At 39.4% G+C, this 20,929-nt stretch overlaps 1 protein-coding gene and 1 long non-coding RNA gene across 2 annotated transcripts in view; both read left to right on the top strand.

Annotated features, from left to right (window-relative positions):
* The window catches only part of NR3C2 (nuclear receptor subfamily 3 group C member 2), a 1,048,765-nt gene that overhangs the window by 706,320 nt on the left and 321,516 nt on the right, over positions 1 to 20,929 (top strand). The window lies entirely within an intron of this gene.
* LOC122794102 lies at positions 8,742 to 16,579 on the top strand. Its single transcript, XR_006363614.1, has 2 exons — positions 8,742 to 11,534; positions 11,689 to 16,579. It is a non-coding gene; the product is annotated as an uncharacterized LOC122794102 (long non-coding RNA).

Below are 20,929 nucleotides of genomic sequence, written 5' to 3'. Positions count from 1 at the left end.
AAGTAGCCTTCAGCAGTTCTTTCTCTTTAGAATGCTAGCTTTACCATAAGCTCATTGCAGCATTTCTCCAACTGACTGTCTCTTCGGAACCCAGACTGCCTTTCCAGTCAGCCAAGCTTATATTATTAAGGACATTGACATCCCTTAAATAAGAGTAAAATCCATGACATCAAAACCACTAACAGGTAAGTGTTGCTCACCAAGTGCTGTTATTCGGTAGCGTTTGCACTGCACCACCTTACAAAACACATTTGCATGATTTTTTTTCTGTTCTGCATAATAATCTCCTTTGGTTAAAGTACATGGCAGGCTAACCGCAGCTTCCTAATGCAAGTCACATTTCCTGATTCAGTAGTTGTATGTAGTATGTTTTTGCGTTGTTTCCTTACCTCATCTTTGTTCTTTTTTTCCAGGACCAACACGGCGTGTTTTAAAGACACAGTGATAAGCAGAGGACCAGTCCAGAATGTATTGATGGACCTTCCACCAATCTTCCAGCAAATCCCATCCTCTACGCGCTCTCAAGCATTATAACTTCTTATGTCATCTCAGACACTACCTACTTTGTATAAATGTCACCCCTTCTTCCGTTTGCCACTTCAGATTCAGAACAGCGTAGGCACTACTTTTGGTTCCTTCTGTTACCGTATATGCTGTGGTACCAATATCGGACTGTAGTCCAGTGCCAGTATTTTCAGTGTCATTAATAGGCCCTATTGCTGTATGTACCCTACAGGGTGGATACTTAGCATTTTTGTACATTACCATAATTGAGAATGTGTCCAGGTAGTTACCCCCCTTGCCCAGTCCAAGTTGTGATTTCGTATTGCCAGCAGTTGACATCAGCATAACCCTCAGGAGAATCATATAAAATAGATTGTGTTTTCTGCTTAACTAGTTAGGATTATTGTACATTTCTGGGTTACCCAGAGTAGAGGAAACAGGAAGGTGCTCTAGCCAAGAATGTACCACCAAGCATTGTAGTTGGTATGTGTGCATTTTTGTTCTTGGCTGAGTCTCCATTGGGATTGCTGTGCTTTGTAATGTCTTTATAGGCGGGTCCAACCTCCTGCTTTGCTGATTCTAGCTGACCAGCTGGATGCAGTGTAAGCAGCCTGCCATGAATCCTGCTGTGACCAAGGGAAGTCCAATAAAGGGTGAGTCTTCCTAACAGCCGTAACCACTAGCATTTTTGGTACTTTGATTAACTGTTTTAGAAACTGCTGTCAGGATATCCATATATCCATGTAGCATGACCTTTTGTGCATGGCTTCTGTTATTAGTAATTAGCCTTCCTAAAGATGGTCATTTAAAGTCCCTTAAAGAATGTTAGTTGCAGTTCACCACTAATTCAGTTAGAGATGTTTTATTCCTTGCCTCGTCTTCCAGACATACTGCTTCCCTGACCATTTCATACACATTCAGATAATGGCTTCATGTTTCCATTCACACGTACAGCAAGCAGTTACAGTGCCGTTTGTAACATATTGGCTGACAGAGTGTAGTTGGAGAGACAACATGCAAGCAACAATACTCTTATGTTCTAGATAACAATAGTACTTAACCATTCATTTATATAATCTACAAAATGTTCTACTATGAAAATGTGCAAAAATTGATGATATAGGAAAAATAAGTTGGAGGCCCTTAGTGACAGACAGGATAGTGCTGTAATTGTGACAATAGTAGTGGCGCTGCAGGTGTTTAAAGATGATAGGAAACAGTTTTGCACAGTTATGTCCCATTCTTTTTTTGTTTGTGTGTTTGTTTTTTGTTGTTCAGTATTTGTTTAGTAATGTAAAGTTGTTTTACTTTTTGTTGATTTTTTTTTGTCTACCTTTGTTGTCACTCCATCTCACCAGATGTTGCATTTGTGTCCTTGATGTTTGCATATTTCTGCAGAAGTATGGACAACATTTTAAGCCATTTATATATTGCATTCTGATATTATGAACTATGTTATGTATATGGGGGAAAGAGAAGCACTTCTTGAAACACACCTGACTCTGTGTATCTAAAGGCACCCCACACTTAAGGTATATAAGAATAATTAAAGAACATGAACTGACATTACTGACATGGGAAAAAATAAGAAGGAGTTAACTGTTAAATGTCGTGTAGGACTATAAACGCATTTTATTAAATACTACCACAGAGCTGTTTCCCCCTTTTGTAGATGCCTTCTTACCTGGTTTCCTTAACTCAGCAGCACTGATTATGTCTGGGACTAGTTACCTACCCTTATGATTTACCCCTCAGCAACAGACTGGCAGGGACCATCATTACCTGCTATGCATGGCATCTTTCTCCAGTGCTTAAGCCACCAACTCAGTTTGAAAGAGACGTCTTTCAATGTGCCGCAAAAACATTCTGCCTCAGTCCTCAGTTCCCTGTGGTTTAGAGGAATGGTAAATATTTAGGAGTGGATTTTTCTTGTGCAGTGTTACGTATGATGCATCAGAACATGTGGAGTTCTTCTAAAAGCTTGCCAAATACTCACTGACAATTTCAGTGTTGTATGAAGCCCATTTCAGTGTTCTGTGTTCAGCCTTATTCTGTCTTCAAAAGCGAAGGACAGTTCTGTGAACAATCTTTCTGTCCACAGGTGACAAGCCAATGACTTCATCTTAGTTCCAAACTTCAGTTCTCAGTGCCTTAGACAGAACTTTTACTATTTTATTTGGTTCAGAGCTGTGTAGTCTGTGTTTACAGACTGAAAAATGTATTTTGTAAGTCATTACATTGAGCAAAGATATACCCAGAATGACATGCAGACTCATACATACATACACAAAACATATACCCACTGGTCTGGAGTCACACCCATCATATAAATGGGAGACACATACAGATCAAACAAAAAAATCACACATCCGTCACACATTGAAGGCAGAACCCCCTCCCTCAAACCATTCTCTCCACTTCTGTAGCTCCCAGGCTGTGACACTTTCTGGTAGCCTATTCAATCATAAGGGACAGTGGCTTTTAAACTTACACAAAAAAAAAAAATCTGTGTAAGTTTTGTCTGCACTTAACATGGTCAGAATTCAACAAGCTAATTATTATGTAAAGTCAGTGAAATCTGGTCAAAGCTTCGTCAAAACAAACGATCTGCAGTTCAGTAGATGTTTCCTGAGTCATATAATGCAGAAAGACAACTTTGTAGCTCGGCAGTAATAGGAAAGAAGTACAAATAATTGCTTCAGATTGATTGAAAAATGAGGGATTGCTTCTCTGCTAAGTGTTGTATTTTATTGAAAGGTGGAGGCCAGTAATTATCTGTTGTAAAACAAAGAAATATGGAAGCTGGTCAGTACCTGAAAGTTGAAAGAGAAGTTAGTAGTAAGTATACTAATAGGCAATTGTAGACATAATGCAGTTTGCCAAAGAATTTCCATAGATCTCTGGTAATGCTGGCAGATAAAATGTAGAAGGGTTTTGGAGATGTTTACTCTTCATGTCCGTTTTTTAATAAGACAGTCTTTTGATTTTGTTAATGCACTAAGTGGGAGGTCTGCAGTATGTGTTGTGTGACTGGGGTTGTCTGCTTGCTCACCTGTATCCCCTTCAGCCTGCAGACACTCTTACACTGGTATTTGTAGCTTATTGGTAGACACCATGTGGCTGTAGCTGGAAAATGTTTTCAAATTTATGTCAGTAGTAAGAACTTTGAATTAGTTATTTAAGGTCATGCACAGTCTTGAGAGGAAGTTATTGAAAGTTGTTTTGTTTTGCATTTCATTGCCACAACTTGCATTTGTTCACTTACGTTTCTTTTCTGTCACCCTTAAACATTCTAAATTGTCATGTGCGCGCTTCCATTGAATGCTTTTGTCAGGTTTCTTGATATCTCTTCTCTTCCTGGAAATTAATTTGCCCTTCTTTTCCATAGGTTTATAGGTAAGTACAAGGCTAGCTACCCTTGTAGGCCTTTGTTAAGCCTAGCCAATTTCCCTTTCAGAGGAGTGAATCAAACCTTGTACCTTGTGAACACCTTAATTATTCTGGCAGCCCCCAGATTTATTTATTTTATTTATTTGTTAACATTTGTTGACCGGGAAAGTCCGACTAAGACAGAGCCTATTTTCAGCGGAGGCCAGGGGAGAAATGCTCCAGACGCATGTCTTTGGAATGTGGGAGGAAACCGGAGCAGCCAGAGGAAACCCATGCAAATGCAGGGGAGGACATGCAGACTCCACACAGAAGGCACTCCAGCTGAGAATCGAAACAGAGAACCTCTTGCTGTGAGGTGAAAACATTAACCAGTGCACCACTGCGTCAAATAGCAGTCTGATGTATTTACTTAGTATTCCTGCTTTGTTGACTTACATTTGCTAGTGGTAAATGTTTTTTTTTTCCTTTTTTTGGGGAGGGGGGGTAAATTCTCTTCTGTTTCTGGCTTACTAGCAAAGCACGTGGACATAAGCCTGAATCTGCATGATTTCAGCTTGGTATTAACTTGTTAGAGAGGCCAGTGTTACATCATCAAGACAATCCCCACCAGCAGAGGGAACATGAAAATTTGAATGCACACTGGCTGACTCCATTATAATTGATTTCATTGTAACAGAGCTCATTGATTCTGTTTCATTTTTTTCTCTTGTATTTCCCTCAGAAGAAGCAGGCATGCATTTTTATAATGGTTGAAATATAGCCAGTATCCAGCCCTCCGTTCCCACGCACATGTATACATGACTTTTGCTTTATTGTACTTGATTGTGACCTACATTCTGAGTGTAGATTTTGGTGTAACTTTTTGAGTGCTATCTCTGCAGCAGCTCCGTACTTGTTTTTTTTTTTCTCTCACGGTGAGTAATATTCCAACATGTTTTCAGTAATAGTCCCACCCACTTCCTTTAGATGCCTGTCTGTACTGGTCTCCTACTTGGGACACTCCATCTGTAGTATAAAGATAGATTGAGAAATGAAATAGAGAGCACACGCCAGTGCTGCAGACATGAAAAAAGTGATGATATGAACAGGTCATTGCTGTTGGATTTTCTGATGCCAGATTCATATGGTATGAATAATCCTTTGATCTGGATTTACTGCAAAAGACACTCCAGAGTACTCAGTTATAGTTCCTATTTCACATATATTTTATGTCCCTCTCTTGCTTTGTGTCTCCCTTATTGTTGGAAGTGTTACCTGGAGACTGTGGTCCAAAGTGATGACTAATTACTACTTGTAGAACTAGCAGAAGCTGATGTAATGAGTATGGACCATTCAGTTTTTTCAAGAGATGCACTATTTTTGAATATCCCTTACTGAGAACAGGTTCCTTGAAATAATGTTCTGTTGTAGTAATTTAGATATAGTTATTGACATTGTTCCAGTGGTGTTGTACATGCATCAGAACACATAGTGGCAACCTTTGATACCATAAAAGGAAATGGCTGTAGCAATTACCTCTCTCTTTATTCTGAAATGATGTTTTTCTGAGCTGTGGTTTGAATGACTGAAGTATTTCTAATGTCTAGTAATCATACCACTCAACATCTTAGTGCAAGAAATTTGGGCAAACTCTAAAATAATGTGAGGCCAACATTAGTTCTAAAGTCTCCATGCAGTGTTAGTGCCTGATTCCAAGTTTATGGCATTGGTACCAGTTGCAGGATGGGTAGCTTCATTGCATCCCTCCTCTGATTTGTTGCTCCCTTTGTGCATTTCAAGTATAATGGAGGAAATTAGAGAGACTGTGTCATAGGCTGTAATGCTGCTGGGCACCACGTTAAAAAGCCTTTGCCAGAGGGTCCTGGAGCCTGTAGTGCTTAGTATTATTGTTACTGAGGTCTTTTTATGTTTTCTATTTATTACTGTCAAGGAAGTTTTCAAGTTAAAAATGTTGCATTTACTTAGAATAGTAAGCATTTATTGTACAAGTAGAACACTGGAACAAAAGTTTGAAGTGCCTTTTTTTTGTTTGCATGTTCTAAATGCATTTTTTAGTTCTTTTTACCTTTTGCAGTCAAATGTATAAAAGTTTGGAACTGTTTCTCAACACCAATGCTTATGTATAGGGTGTTGGTACCATTTCTCTTTAAAAGTGACACATCTTCACACATTACAAGAAACGTCAATCCCTTTCACTAAAATGCATTTATATATATATATATATATATATATATATATATATATATATATATATACACACGCATATATGTATGTATACATACATACATATATAGGGAGAAAGCGATACCTACAGTGCAGTTTGTTATATACAGGAGCAGATAAAGGTTTTTTTTTTTCCAAACAAAATAAAGTCTAGTGGTTTTAACTAAAGTAAACGGCCAATAACTTTATTATTTCTGTTTTATGCATTTGTTAACCAGGCAAGCCTGGTGGGCACAAGTGTCCCTTTTCAGGGCCAACCTGGCAGCTCTGCCTGGTAAAGTGACCTTTTCAGACTGACACAGTAGGCAAATGGAGGTGGAAAGAATCAAACCCCATGCACTTTATTGCAGTATTGTATTGAGGAGAAGCAGTCACTTATAGTAGCTCTTTCTGGATTACTGCTTCTTCTCATTGGTTGTTCTTTACTTTGATTGGTTCTCTGTCCTAGAGCCACTACTGTGTAGACTGGGTTCCATCTGTGAGGCAGTTCACTATTCAGCAGGTAACGTAGGGGTTTACATTTAATTGAATTAGCTATCAGTGATGCTAGAAGGTGGAATTATATCAAATACTTCGGCCATGTCAGGAGTACACTGAGAACCAGTTTGCTTGAGTCTAATGCCTCAGTAACCTGTTAAAGCCCTTCAAATTTAAGAGGCAGGATCTCTCTTTAACAAACTAAAACTGGTATGGGTCCAGAGTCTGTAGACTGTCTGTGTCCTTGTTATTAAACAAGTTGCATAATGATGCTGTCCATTGCCTTATAAGGCTTGTGTGTCTGTATTTGCCTGGATCAGCAGTGGGCCATCTTTATGGCGTGGGATGACAGTAGCAGTTCTGGCATGAATCCAGTGGAGAGGCTGAAATTGAACAACATTAATAATGAGCCTGCCAGACGGTGTTTGGTGCTAACATGAAGACAGCTTGGTACATTATCAGGTCCCAGTGAGCTAGTTTTCTTAGTCTTCAGTATATGATTTAGAACTTGCTCAGAAGTGATCTGGAGGGGACATTGTCATGCTAATGTCCTGTGGATAATTAAGGGAAGATAGGGGGATTCAAGTTTGGGCATGATGCATTGGCAGTGTCCTCTGGATGAGTACTCAGTATTATTTGGTATTGACTCATATCAGCACTGGTTATTTCTTTTAAGGTTCCTGACACAGCAATAGAAGGCATTGCAGTTATCCTTGAGATGGGTGGCAATTCTCAATTCATACATGCTCTTGAAGAATTTGATTTTCTTTCTAAAATCCTTATTGATCTTTTTGAGTACTTCTCTGACTGATGTGATGTTAGGTTTGCTTTTACAGGCTGAGTTTCTTCTCTTGTTATATAGTTTGTCAGTAGTGAGATTCTACTGATTGGATTTGTTCTTGTTTTTGGCACTCTATGTATGCCTTATGGAGACCTAGACCTCAATGCAAGCTTGAAGATGGGCATAGAATTTGTATGTGAATGTGGCAGTGCGTGATGTGGTGTTATCAAGATAGGGGAGCATGTTTGAATTTCATCATGTGACCAGTTACTTGGAGTAGATTTGCCTTAAAGTCTCTGAAGATAGTGATTTTGAAGTAACTCAGGTCTTGTATTTTAGTCAAGTGTTACTGCATGGTAGATTTGACCAGTGATTTGTTAACTTATGGGTTCTGAGCATAAGGGAGCTATGTTAGCGAGGAGCTGGTCCAAATTTGTGAACCCCTCTTTTGGTTTTGGAGCATTTGGTCCAAAGAGTTGGCTTTAACAAAGTCCAGGAATTTCTCTGCATGCTTATTTTTGTTGGTGGACACTTTCCAATTAATGGATGGATAATTGAAATCATCCAGGACGATAGCGTTGGGCTCTATAGGGAGAGGATGTCAGTTTCTGGTGTGCCTGGGACATGGACAGGGTACGATAATTGGCAATAGTGTGTTACTCTGTTTTGCTTATTGCAAGACAAATGTGGGGGAGTTCAAAGTCATTGTTCTGCATTATGAGATTAAAGGTAAAACTTTTTTTTTAAGAACACTGATACACTCCCTCTAGCTACACTGCCCACTTCAGCATTCAGTCTATATGAGTGCTAGGCATTAAATTCCTGCACTGTAGGGGTGCGTTTGCTGTTCTGAAACTAGGTTACAGTGATCATGAGAATGTCTGTATTTTCAAGGGTCAGTTAGGAATGCTTTTAAGGAGTGCAACGTTTTGATAGGGCTTCTAGCATTGAGCAGTGCTGTCTTTATACAATTTTAATTGTGATTGGCTGTTAGGTAGTTTGAAGAGACTGACCTTGCATAACAATAGGCACTATGGGGAAGAAAAAGTTTTGGCTATTATTCAGAAACCATGATGAGAGAGAGATGCAGGCTCTCCCTATCAAAGCAACCAAGGTTGTTTTTCACTCCTCCCATGCTAAATCTCCCTGGAATGATACCAGTTGCTAAGCCAATAATTAAAGTCAATTACCTTTTGTTTAGTGTCTAGACTGCGGTGGTGGTGCTGCGGTAGCATTGTCGCCTCACAGTAAGACGTTGTCCGGTTCGATTCTCAGCTAGAGCGTCTTCTGTGTGGAGACATGCGTTAATGGGCATACCTTCGTTGAAGGTTGTGCATCAGGGCCGGCAGCTCGGCACGTAAAAATCTACTGACAATCATTAGCGGACCGGAGTGCCGCTGTGGCAACCCCTAACCGGGAAAAGCCGAAAGACACAACAGCAACCTTTTGTTTAGTGTCTGCTATTAAAGTACATTAATTATCCCTCGGCATGTCTACTCATGCTGTACTGATGAACATTACTGCAGTTTTGATTATTGGAACAGATTCAAAGTCTTCTAGAATGCACCGCTCACCCCCACTCAAGTCTAATCACCCCATCCCAGGAAGTGTATGTTTTCTGTACTGTGAAGTAAAAAATAAAATAAAATCATAAAATTAAGCAGAAAATCCGTCTCCCCATGCAAAAAAAAAAAAAAATAACAAAGCCTATAACTCAGTAAAATAAAATTGTGGTAAACATGTAAGGGCTTCTTAATTTTAAATTTACGACCATCTTACTGATCTAAATATTTTTTAAAAGTATATTTATATCATGAAGCACATGATATATATTTGGCTAAACCCTAGTCACTTAACAGTTTCCATTTAATTTGTTACTGTTTTTTTTTTTAACCCAGGAAGATTGTAACTAAAACGGGCTTACCTGTTTTTAATAATGTAAGTAATAATTATTTGGAAAATTTTAAAATAAGTAAAAAATTGTTTAGGAAATGACATACCAATATCTTCACAAATTCTAGTTCGCTAAGAATTTGTCATGCACAGCCCATAAGCATACCTGACTCCACGTAATAGGTTTTAATCTGATTAGGTATGTCACTTTCAGATTCAACCAGGAAAAAAGTATGTAAACTGATGGAAAATCTTAGGTGCTTGATTAATATGTCAAAAGCAAATTCTAGTTCGCTAAGAATTTGTCATGCACAGCCCATAAGCATACCTGACTCCACGTAATAGGTTTTAATCTGATTAGGTATGTCACTTTCAGATTCAACCAGGAAAAAAGTATGTAAACTGATGGAAAATCTTAGGTGCTTGATTAATATGTCAAAAGGATTCATAAACATGGAGCAAGAAAATAAAACAAAGTAGAGAAAGGACGAGGTAGTTTAAAAGCACATGAAATTGGGAAATGAACAATTAAAATTTTATTCCAATATCAAGTCTGATTTTTTTTTTTTTTTTTTTTGCTGGCTACATTCTTTTATACTCTATATTTTTCTTGTGCAAATCACTTGTATTGCTCTATTTAGAAGTGTTTCTTTCCTATTTGTGAGGGGCTATATCTTGTGCATTTTGACAGTTTACAACTCCTGTTAGTCTGTTATGACTTAGTCACTCAGGTGCTGGATTAAACCAGAAATTTTATTGTTTGATTGTAAAAATGTTGCTTATTTTCTTTTGCATATTGTTTTACCATTTGTTTGTACGTGTCAAGTTTATGAAAGTGGTACTATTTTTCAATTTTTTTGTTACTTTTAATTTCATTGTTTTTCTCCAGGTCATGGTGATTGGGTATAAAACTATACTTTTTTTATAAAAGCAATCCAGTGTGCACATGATTTTAATTTAGAAGTTACTTTTGTTATTCTTGCTCATTTTCATATGGTAAGGCCATTTGAAAAGGTGTTAACTATTTCCCACATTCATGTATGGCATAGTGATGCTTTTGTTTTGACACAGTGGGTAAATAGCAAGTGGTGCTGATGTATCTGAATATTTTGTGCAGTAATTAAATTGATTGCACTGCTTGGCTGTTACATTTTATGCAGGGGTATAGAAATGTAGTGATGTCCTTCCTGTGATCATTGCTGCAATATTATTAATCACTGAGATAGGCAGGGCTAGTCGTATGTCCAGCCAGGAGACCAAAGCCTAGGCGTTTTCCTGTTGCTCTCTACGTCCAACATATGACCAAACACACTAAGTTTAAGTGGTACATAAAAGGGACACACAGGTGTGAAGTACCTCAGAACTTCTCCCCCACCTAGCCTGAACACTGAACCTGCATTTCTTTGTCAGCTTGTCAGATGTAGAACCATTGCTAATTCCCCTTGCTTTGGGCAGATAAGTATCCCTACTGGGAACAATTCCTCTTTTAATTTTTTGACAAAGTAATAACCTTCTTCATGCCAACTAAGAAGGAAAATTATGATTGTGAAAGGCAAGTACCGTACAGGATCCGTCACAAAGTGTCTTTTTTGCCTAGAACCCAATCAAGGGTTTAGAAATTTCTCTGTGTGCCAATCTTTCACACCTGTGACCCTCAGGAGCTATTTGCTCTCCCTTAATAATTACTTGGAAAATCAAAGCCTCAAAGAGCTTCCTCATGTAAAAATGGATTCTGACCCTTCTCACTTAGATTTCCTGCAGCAGCTGAAAAAGAAGCTAAAAAAGCCTAAATCTGATGCTTCATCTATCCAAACAGACCCGTACAACTCCACTGTATCTCATGATGAGTCCTCAGACCATCTGGGTGCATTGTATGTCTGTCACAACCCCTTAGCATGTCCACATCAACCAGTCAGGCAACTGCCTCAGCTGCAAAGGGGGAACCAAGGCTGATTGTTTGAAGGGACCCAACAGCATTCATCAGATTCTTGTCTGAGAGGAAATACCTGGTTCCCTCATTGAGGTATATTGGGGGTTTGAGCCTCCTTGGTATATGCAAGCTTCTCTTTCCTGTAAGAAAAAGTGTACCTTTCCTTCTCCCCAGCTATTAGAGAATCGCAGAAAGAGTGGTGTGAATTCTTCCAAGGACTGTACAAAGCTTTGGTGTCTGTAAAGCCTCCACAGTTCTTTTCTTATGCGCCCCCTCATTTCACTGCTTCCATTCTGAAGAAACCGAGGGATTCCACATGTGAGGAAGAAAGGTCAGGTTGGGATTGGGATTCCCTGTCTTATTGTTCTCAGTTCAGTTTCTTATGGAGTATGAGTTAGAGGAAGAGGAGTCAGGTTGGGATTGGGATTCCCTGTCTTATTGTTCTCGGTTCAGTTTCTTATGGAGTATGAGTTAGAGGAAGAGGAGTCAGGTTGGGATTGGGATTCCCTGTCTTATTGTTCTCAGTTCAGTTTCTTATGGAGTATGAGTTAGAGGAAGAGGAGTCAGGTTCGGATTGGGATTCCCTGTCTTATTGTTCTCGGTTCAGTTTCTTATGGAGTATGAGTTAGAGGAAGAGGAGTCAGGTTGGGATTGAGATTCCCTGTCTTATTGTTCTCAGTTCAGTTTCTTATGGAGTATGAGTTAGAGGAAGAGGATGCTATGTCTGCTGATTCCTCTCTGGAAAAGCTTTCCTTTGAGAATGCACAGAATAAAATGATTCAGCATTTTTAATGGGTAGGTAAGCAGGTGTCAGAGATTTAGAAAATGAACTACGACTTCATGTTCACAGGTGTTCCTAAATCCTCTGCCAACCTTCCAGTACTTGAGACTTTACAGAATGTCTGTCACATCCTCAGTGAATATGAAGACCCTGCTTCCAATCCCTAAGAAGTCTGAGACCTTCTGTAAAGTATCAGGTGTCCAGAAGTTTTTGTAGAACACTTCCTCTGACCCTGATGTCTTTTTGTTAGATTCTCTTCCACTCCGGCCTTTTATGCTCTTAATTACTAGACACGTATAACCAGATATTTGTTATGTCTGTTTGGGGACTTGGATAAACTTCTGTCTGATATGCCTGATTCTGTTAGCTAATCTGCTATTTCTTTGCTCAGTGCTGCTTCCCAGGTTACAAAGTTTTCTATTAAATGCAGCTGTGATGCTGCTCAGTTCAGGGCTGGCGTATTCTTACATAAAGGATGTCTGTCAGGCATTTCTGCATGCCTTCCTTTTGAGCCACCTTTGTCTTTATGTTTTGAGGTCAGAAAGTTTATAAAAGGCGTCCTTCAACTCAGACCCTCTAAAAATCCATCCATCCCTCCTCCTTGGGACCTAAATTATGTCTTTTCTGCTTGGATGATGGTAGCCCTTATTTCTGCCAAAAGGATTTCTGAACTACAGGTTCTAATGGCCTCTTCTAATTTTTATGGTTTTCTGTAAACATACGGTTATACTCAGGGCTGATTCTTTTTTGCCTAAAGTGGCAAGTGAACCGTCTTTGAAACAGACTGTTAATTTCCTTACTTTTTGTTTCCATCCACTCAAAACAAGGGGGAAAGAATCCTGCACTCTTTGGATGTTCACGTACAACTGAGGTTTTACCTTTATAAAATCAAGTCTACCAGAAAATAAGACAAGCTTTTCATTTTGTTTCACAATAAAAAGTTTGATCTCCCTGTTTCTAAGCAAATTACTTCTGAATGGATCTCTTCTGTCATTTCCTTTTGTTACTCTCTTCATGGTAAGGAGCTTTCGAGTTTAGTCAGAGTGCATTCTACCAGACCTGCTTCTTCTGGTGCCTGTTTCAAGGGTGTTGATTCCAGATCTGTTTTAGAAGCCTCTGCCTGGCCCTCTGTGCATACTTTTCCTAAACATTATAAGACTGATGACATTTCTAGGACTAGATTTGTCAGCTCCATCTTGCAAAGGATCTTAAGATTCCATCTCTGTACCTTATTTTTCATCCCAGGACACTTCCTCTTCCCAGTGGTTATTTTATTACTGTTAACAGTGATTTTAGAAAGGACATAGTACAGTTGTGTAAGAACTTACTATAATGTTAGATGTCCAACTGATCACTGTTGCAGTATTCTATCCCTCTGTCCTTCCCTCTATTTTGTCTTAGTTTTCTGCTCCGGCCAGTGTGGTATCCTATCCTTCTCGCTTTTTTTGGTGACCTCTTATTTTTGTTGCCTTCCTGACTTTCTAGTGTGGGACAAAAAAGTCCTTAGATACTTCACCCCTCTATGTCCCTTATGACCCCACATAGCCTTAGTGTGCTTTGATTATATAGCAGATGTATGGCGCAAATGGTAGATACCCAGGCTTTGGTATCCTAACTGGATGTACATCTGCCCCTGGCAGAGGATATCCCAGTGGTTAGCTGTACTGCAGTAGTAATCAGTCAGACATGGTAATTTCTTACATAAGTGTACTTTGGTGTTGCTTCAGTGCTATCTTTAGTGCTGCTTTGACAATGGCATTTGCTTAGTGCACTGTGCAGAATTGCTTCTTAATTAAATTTAGACGGAAAAAGTAAATGTACATTAGAATCATGGCTGGAAATGTGGCTTAAAAATATGACCATTTGACTAAAATTTTACAAAGACTAGCAAAGTATTTATTTATAAAGAATAGTTTTGTATTTGCTTCTCTGAGATCTTAGTAACCATATTATGAGCATTCTGAGGAGAATAACCACTTTTTAGTTGTTCTAAGAAGGAGAGTGCCTTGGCAGCCAGCACTAGCGGCAAATCTGAGTAGACTGTCAGGGTATGTACAGTGCAGCGAAGCTTTATGAAACTGTCAAGAGAAATTGTTTAAATGCTGGAAAGTACAGACATATGGGACTACCAGTGCTACAGAAAGGAAAATTACAGTAAATCTGTAGGGTCTGATACTGCAGCATCTACTGTGCTCTTTGCATGTTTCATGTATCCGTGTGTAAATGTATAGGATTTAACAAAATAATGCTATATAGTACTAATGGTACTAGGAGATGGACCAGGACTAAACAGCCACATAATTCCAACTGTATTGTTGGAGGCTGAGCTAATGAAAATGTTAAGACACTTTGTTTTCATTTAAGTCATTTCTGTTTTGTGTCAGTTCATTTTTTGGCTTTGGTGCCTTTTATGTAGACTCTGCACATGCTTCCTTTGTCCATGTGAGTTTTCACTGGGTGCCTTCCACATTCCAAAGACGTGCCATAGTTGAAAGAGCAATTTTCTAAATCACTCGTACTTGCATATGCCTTGTGTGAGTGAGTGAGTGAGTGAGTGAGTGAGTGAGTGAGTGAGTGAGTGAGTGAGTGAGTGAGTGTGGCTTTGTGCATCCTGTGATAGCTTGGCACTGAGTCCAAGATCAGTTTCCTCTGCCTCGTCCCCATTGGCTGTGAGGATAGACTCTGACTCCATGTGACCCAGAATTGAATTAAGCATGAAATCAGAAAATGAATAATGAATGGATGAATGACGGAGTGAATGAAAGAAAATTTTGTATCTCCAAAAGGTTGAGAATAAAGTTTAGCGTTTAATAATGTGTGTCTATATATATATATATAACACACACACATATCAAATGTACCACCCAACCTCTAAAACTGCATGGCTTCTGAAGAGCCAGCTTATTATGTACCCCTCTTTTAGCTCATTTGCGTCTGCCCACACTTTTACTGATGAGCCGTGAAATGAACTGTTCACTGGCATATTGGACAGTGAATGTCCACAGCCATGGAAGAATAAAAACAGAAATGAAAAACAAAATAAACTGTAAGAAAATCATTTAAGTAAGTCTTTTATGCATTGTTGTTTTGCATGTTCAGTTCAGTTATTTTCTTACATAACAGATTAATTATTCTTCTGAATGCTTTGAATTCAGTGAAATGATTAAGTGAGCTGATTGTGGTCTGCCTTTGAAGTCTTCCTTTCTACCAGGGTCCTTTTCCTTCCACGTAATTATCAGGCTATCATGTATATGTTATGTTAATTTAAGGTACTCATTTGCTACTCAGAGCGTAGGTGTCAAGATGGGAGACTTGAAGGTGTGCTTTTAGAACACTCTATCCGCAGAACTCAGCTGCATGCTCTATTTGTAGGAGGCTGATAGTGGATTGTTTAAGCACATATTACTGCCATAAACCTCCACTGTATTAATGCAGAGATACAGAAAGATGATAGCAGCTAATACACAGCCTTCTACTGTTGAAACGTTTAGGTACCTGTCTGAGGATCCTATCCGGTGTCATGTAGACAAAAGGGATTTTGTAAAATTAGTTTACCTCATTCTTCTTGCCCATCAATGATGTACCATTATAACACTAAAACCACTTTAAATTTACAAATTTCCATTTCAGAAGATCATCATGTGAGGTTAGTCCAGTTGCACAGAGGCTGACCAGTATGGTTTTCTCCCAAGAGACACTGCACATTTGAACACTGCTCTTCTGAGATGCACTCAGAATGTGACAGGCCTCTTCTGGCTTGCCATTCTGGGCCTCTTCATTCCCACTGCATTATAACCACTGATTTGTCACTTTCATAAAAGCAGATAGCCAGGTGGCTGGGGCAGATGGAATAAATTGATTTAGTGAATTTTTGTAAGAGCGGAGCCTCAAGTATCTAACGTAAACCATCAGCATTTAAAATTACAGCATGTCCATGCAGCTTTCACTGCAGGCACGTGTGTGCTAAAAAAACAAGCTTTTAAAAACACTTGCATTAGTTTGCTCCTTCATATTTGTGAACCATGTCATTTTCCGCATTATTTAGAGTTGTATGGGTGCCTTTGGATTTCTGTTAATGTCCATAATTTTTTTACACAGGCCTTTCCTTATCAGACATGTTTCATGTACATCTATTTAAAGTTACTGAAAATGAATGTTTCCATCCCTTAACTTAACTGCAGATAATAGGTGCACAGATTGAGGAACACACTGAGGCCACCACTTGTGGCAGTAGCATTTCATTTTGTTTTATGTTCACCAGTGGAAAACAACACCAAGATTGTTTTTGTTGCCTTCCATTTCACAGCCTGCATTTGCCCTCTTAGTAGTGTGAGCCTTATTTTTTAGTGATTGTTATGAGTAAGAGGAAAACAGGAACAGCAATCATTTGTGCATTTGTGTTAGTGACTGCTTTAGTGTTAAAGTAGACTATTGTGAAATTTGCCATTCTAGTAAGATATTTCTCATTAGCTGTTAAATACAGGTGTCGCTTAATCAAACATGATGTTTCTGTTATTGAACTTAATGTAAGCTGTTTTACACTTCTTGCAGGGAATTATTTTTGGAATAATGACTCGTAATAAATGACTACAAAACTTAATGCAGTGATGTTTCCTTTTGTTTTTTGTTGCATTTTATTGATGGGTGGACATTTGACAACTTCTGTGTGTATATGTTGGTATTGGCAAAGCTTTTCAAGTAGTGTATTGCATACATTGTTTTCTTGAAGAGCTAAGTAGGTAGAGTAAAATTCATCCACAGCATATTGCACTGCTAACTCTGTGAACCATGCATATTAGTATTTCATGCATAGTATTCATGTTTTGGAGCATGTGTGTGTAGACAGAAAGGAGAAATCAACAGCATGAGCTAATTTCGGGGATCCACCCTCCTTTATGGGTACCGGTTTCATCCTCTGACAGTCACAGCTCTGCATTATTTTGCAAAATTCCCATTCTTGTGGCATGTGTGCTCAATAGCCTGCATTCTGTGTTGTCACATGTCACCCTTATAGTGCTCATAGTCATGCCTTGTGCCTGAGCCTGCCAGGTCTTTTGTGCTGTTTTATAGGCCAGCTCTCAGTCCTGACACATCGCCGAAAACTCTTTTAACATTTGATGACTAGATACATTTCTACAAAGTGTACCTGAAGCCATGACATTAGAAGTCAAGACCTCCACTGACTTTGAAAGAGGAACACAGTGTGAAGGACTGGCATAAATGCCAACATTTCAAGTCTGTCAGTCACAGCCTGCTCATTTACCGGGAGTTCCTTGTGTGGATGTTGGCAGGAGTGTCTCCACTGTAGCGATAGATACGAAAAATTAGAGGGTAAACCACAGCTGAAACTTCTTAGAAATAACTCCATGACCAGAGTAGCATTTAACATTATGTAGGTTTTGAACTCATCCTTAGCAAGCAAGGGCTCAAGCTTATTGTGGTCCTCTTCTTCAGTGAGCATCAAGGAATTAAAAAAGGGTACAACCTAGCTTCCACAGTAGAAGTGTCTTCCATGGTGTAGGCCCTCTCTGATCTCTGGATGATTGAGGAGAACCTGAAAATTACTGGCCTTATCCCTGTTAGTGGTCTCTGCAGTTAAACAGACATAGGTTGGTAAACTTAATGATGCCTTCCATCTCAGGTCTCCCCATGTTTCAGTAGTATTTATTGGCCCAGTTTGAGGAGGGGGCACTGGATCATCCCATACCATTGTTCATAGTTTAAAGCCCACACATCATCATAAAATATTCACTATCTGGTAGGAGGTTGAATCATAGGCATCAAATTCTGAAGAGTTTTAGGACCAAGAGACCATTTTCTCAGATTTGGAGAAAGACAGAGAATCACTAGTACCCTACAAATTACCTAAGGATGACCCCTTCGTCAGAGGGATTGTATGGCTCATAAAGTCTTCTAGAAACTGGTGTCAGACCCCTATTCCTTTCCCAACAGATGCTTAAATGTGTATCAAGAGAAGCTGCAGTATAAGTCTTGCCAGTGTACTCATGGAGCTCTCAAGTAAGGTTAACATTTTGTAGACTTAGAAGCACCCAGAATCTGTTTTTGTGGGCCAAAAGAATGTGAACACTTTTAAAAATCCTGACCTAATTGAAGCAAGTCTTGTAACTGTCATGTGTGAGCGTAATTTGTTGTGATCTTGTCTGTCTAGCTTAGTTCCTAGAGACTAAAGTATTTTACTGCCTTACTAACAAATAAAGAATGTAAAGCTTTGGAAGCATCTAGCATATAAAACTGTGCTGCACTTGAACTTGAGTACTTATTTACTCATCCAGCAGTCCAGATCTCCATCCTTTGTAGTATATCAAGCCTTGAAGAAGCTGCTTGTCTTCATGAGTCTAAGCTAGGCATAAGGAGACAGTGATCATGACTCTCCCTGTGGCTAACACACGGTATGCTGTAACTAATTTGATTGTGCTGATAATCCTGGCTGTACCACAGGCTTAGACATGTGTATGTGGAATAACTCTTCTGTCTTAGAGAGCAGCTCAGAAAAAACATCCTGAATGCTAAGCTTGAGTTTTTTCAAGATCTAGTGATCAAACTCTTCAAGAAGAGGGGACGCCCTTACTGGTGTAGGCATCCTTTGTTATCCCTCTGCACAACCCTTATTCTTCACTCTTCTAGACCAGACCAACTATACAAGATGAAGATGCCTCTTTGCTACCTATGGAAATCTTTCAGACTTCATAGTCATGTTCCAGCTGTGCCAGCCAAGTCATGTGAGGTGATGATTGCAATCCTAACTGTGACCTGGGACTGCCTGTGTTCAAGAAAGTCATCAGTAAAGACTTTTGGGTTCTGGATGTGATCCTAATCATATACAACTTGGATGTTTTTGAGCTTTTAATTAATTCCCCAGAAATAGCTTCACTAACAGACCAGTCTGTTTTGGTAGAGGCCTTGGGACAGGCCCAGATTCTAAGCCTGAAAGCAACCATAGAGGCTGTATGATATTTAGAGTTGAGCAGAATTCTACTCCTGTCTACCTTATTTTGAAAGGTCAGATGCATTTTGTCATGTCTCGGACCTTAGTGAGTTGATTCAATGCATCTAGTATATTTAGTTTTAGAGGGTGACATTCTAGCCTGTGCTTACAGAGAAAACCTGGATGGTGTCATTTGTGGATTGGTATCAAGTTCAGTACAAAGTATTGCCATTTGAGCTTTCATCAACACTCATAGTGTTTATAGGTTTGTTTGTCATGGTGACTTTATGTATTCTGCAGGCTGGATGAATAGCTACAGGTAGCCCAATTCCAAGATTGCATGGAGGCATCCCTTTATTGGATGCTTCTGTTGTCCAGTCACTGTGGTGATATAAACTGGATTAAGCTGCCTCTGATCCTGTTTGATATGGTTTTCTTAGGCAAGAGATGGACATTGTCTTGTACCAGATGTTTCTGCTTGTAGAGATGGTTCAGAAACAGATAAATTTTGCAGCCTGAGTGAGAAAGCAGAGCAGGGTCCAGGCCCTGACCATTTTGTGACTTCTGGGTTTGCTGGCTAGTACTGTAGTCACAGTGTCATTTGTACAACCGAGGATGCAAGCACTGCACTCAGCTGTTAGATGCCAATGACTACAGAACTGACATGTGCCTCTGGCCCCTCTGTTTGTGTCAATCCCTTGTTGTACAGTTGAGACTGATGAACAGCTAACGCCAGCCTCTTTGCGTGCCTTCTGTTCATGCAGAAAAAACATAGCACAGGCCATGGTGACTGTTGCTTTGATGACAGGATTGGAGCTTACCTCTGCTCCCATAAGTTCAAGGATCGTGGTCTGTTGTGAAGAGGAGGAGGGCCCCAACCTAATCTTTTTGGAACTATTACAAGTATTGTGGCCTTGAAAGCTTTGTAGACAAAATTCCTTCTGTGTCCACTTTGAATTTGGTGGTAATGCCAATCTACTGTATAGTATCTAAAGAAGCAAGGAGGAGGTGCACCATTACACTATCTGTGCCAAAGTGGTGTATATTGAGCAGTGTACAGTAGTCAAAGGCTTCACCCTGAGAGCAGTTCATCTCCCATGAAAAGCAAACTATCTGGTGGACTGTCTGAGGTGCTCTTTCAGTTTTTTTGCTGGACTTACAGATACAACCTCTACTGCTGGTTCAAATCTGCCAGAAGTGGAGCACTTCACAGATCAGTTAGTTTGCCAGTCAAGAGAGTTCAATTATGTTGTAATCTGCTTAGTCAGTAGAACAGGGAAGATGACTGCAGATGTATTCCCCATCCCGTGACATGGAAAATACTTGCATGCCTTTTTCTAGACATTCCTACTCAGTGCATGCAGCATCATAACGTTCAAGAAAGTAAAGCCAAAGCTAATTATTATTACTGCTTTTTCATGGATAACAAAGGTTTGATTTCAGGTTTTCAGGCCACTGGAAGTACAGGAAGCTCCACCATTCCTGACCATAGATATTTGCAGAGCTGGGGTGACAGCAAGACCCTACCTCACAGCCTGGCTTCTGTGCTACACTCTGTAATGTATGGGGTGCATTATTTTAAAGTCTACATGTCATATGGTACAGATTATTTTTATAAGTTTCACACTAAATGAATAAAATTATCCGGTCTGAGTTTCACGGTAAACAAATGTCAGTAATACATTCATAAATATCGTTTGGAGTCTGTAAGCTATTCTCAGTGTCTGTATTGTTTACTGAGCGTTTTGACAAACACCAGTGTATAACATGATGCAGAAATGAAGTTGTTTTGGAATTGGAGAAATCTAGCAAGTGACAGACTGTTAAAGAGAAAAGACTCAACTTTGGTAGTAGTGGTGAGAATGATGTAAACAAGTGCAAGTGTTAGCACCCACTTGTCAGAATTAACAGAGAAAGTGAGTGTGTATGATATAAACTAAACCAGAAACAAAGTAAGACTGCATTGTAAACAGTAAAAGATATGAAGAAGAAAGCCATATGCAA

This window comes from Protopterus annectens, chromosome 2.part1 (assembly GCF_019279795.1).
Source record: "Protopterus annectens isolate FY-2018-M chromosome 2.part1, PAN1.0, whole genome shotgun sequence".
Lineage (NCBI taxonomy): Eukaryota > Metazoa > Chordata > Ceratodontiformes > Protopteridae > Protopterus > Protopterus annectens.
This window is presented reverse-complemented; position numbering and strand designations above follow the sequence as displayed.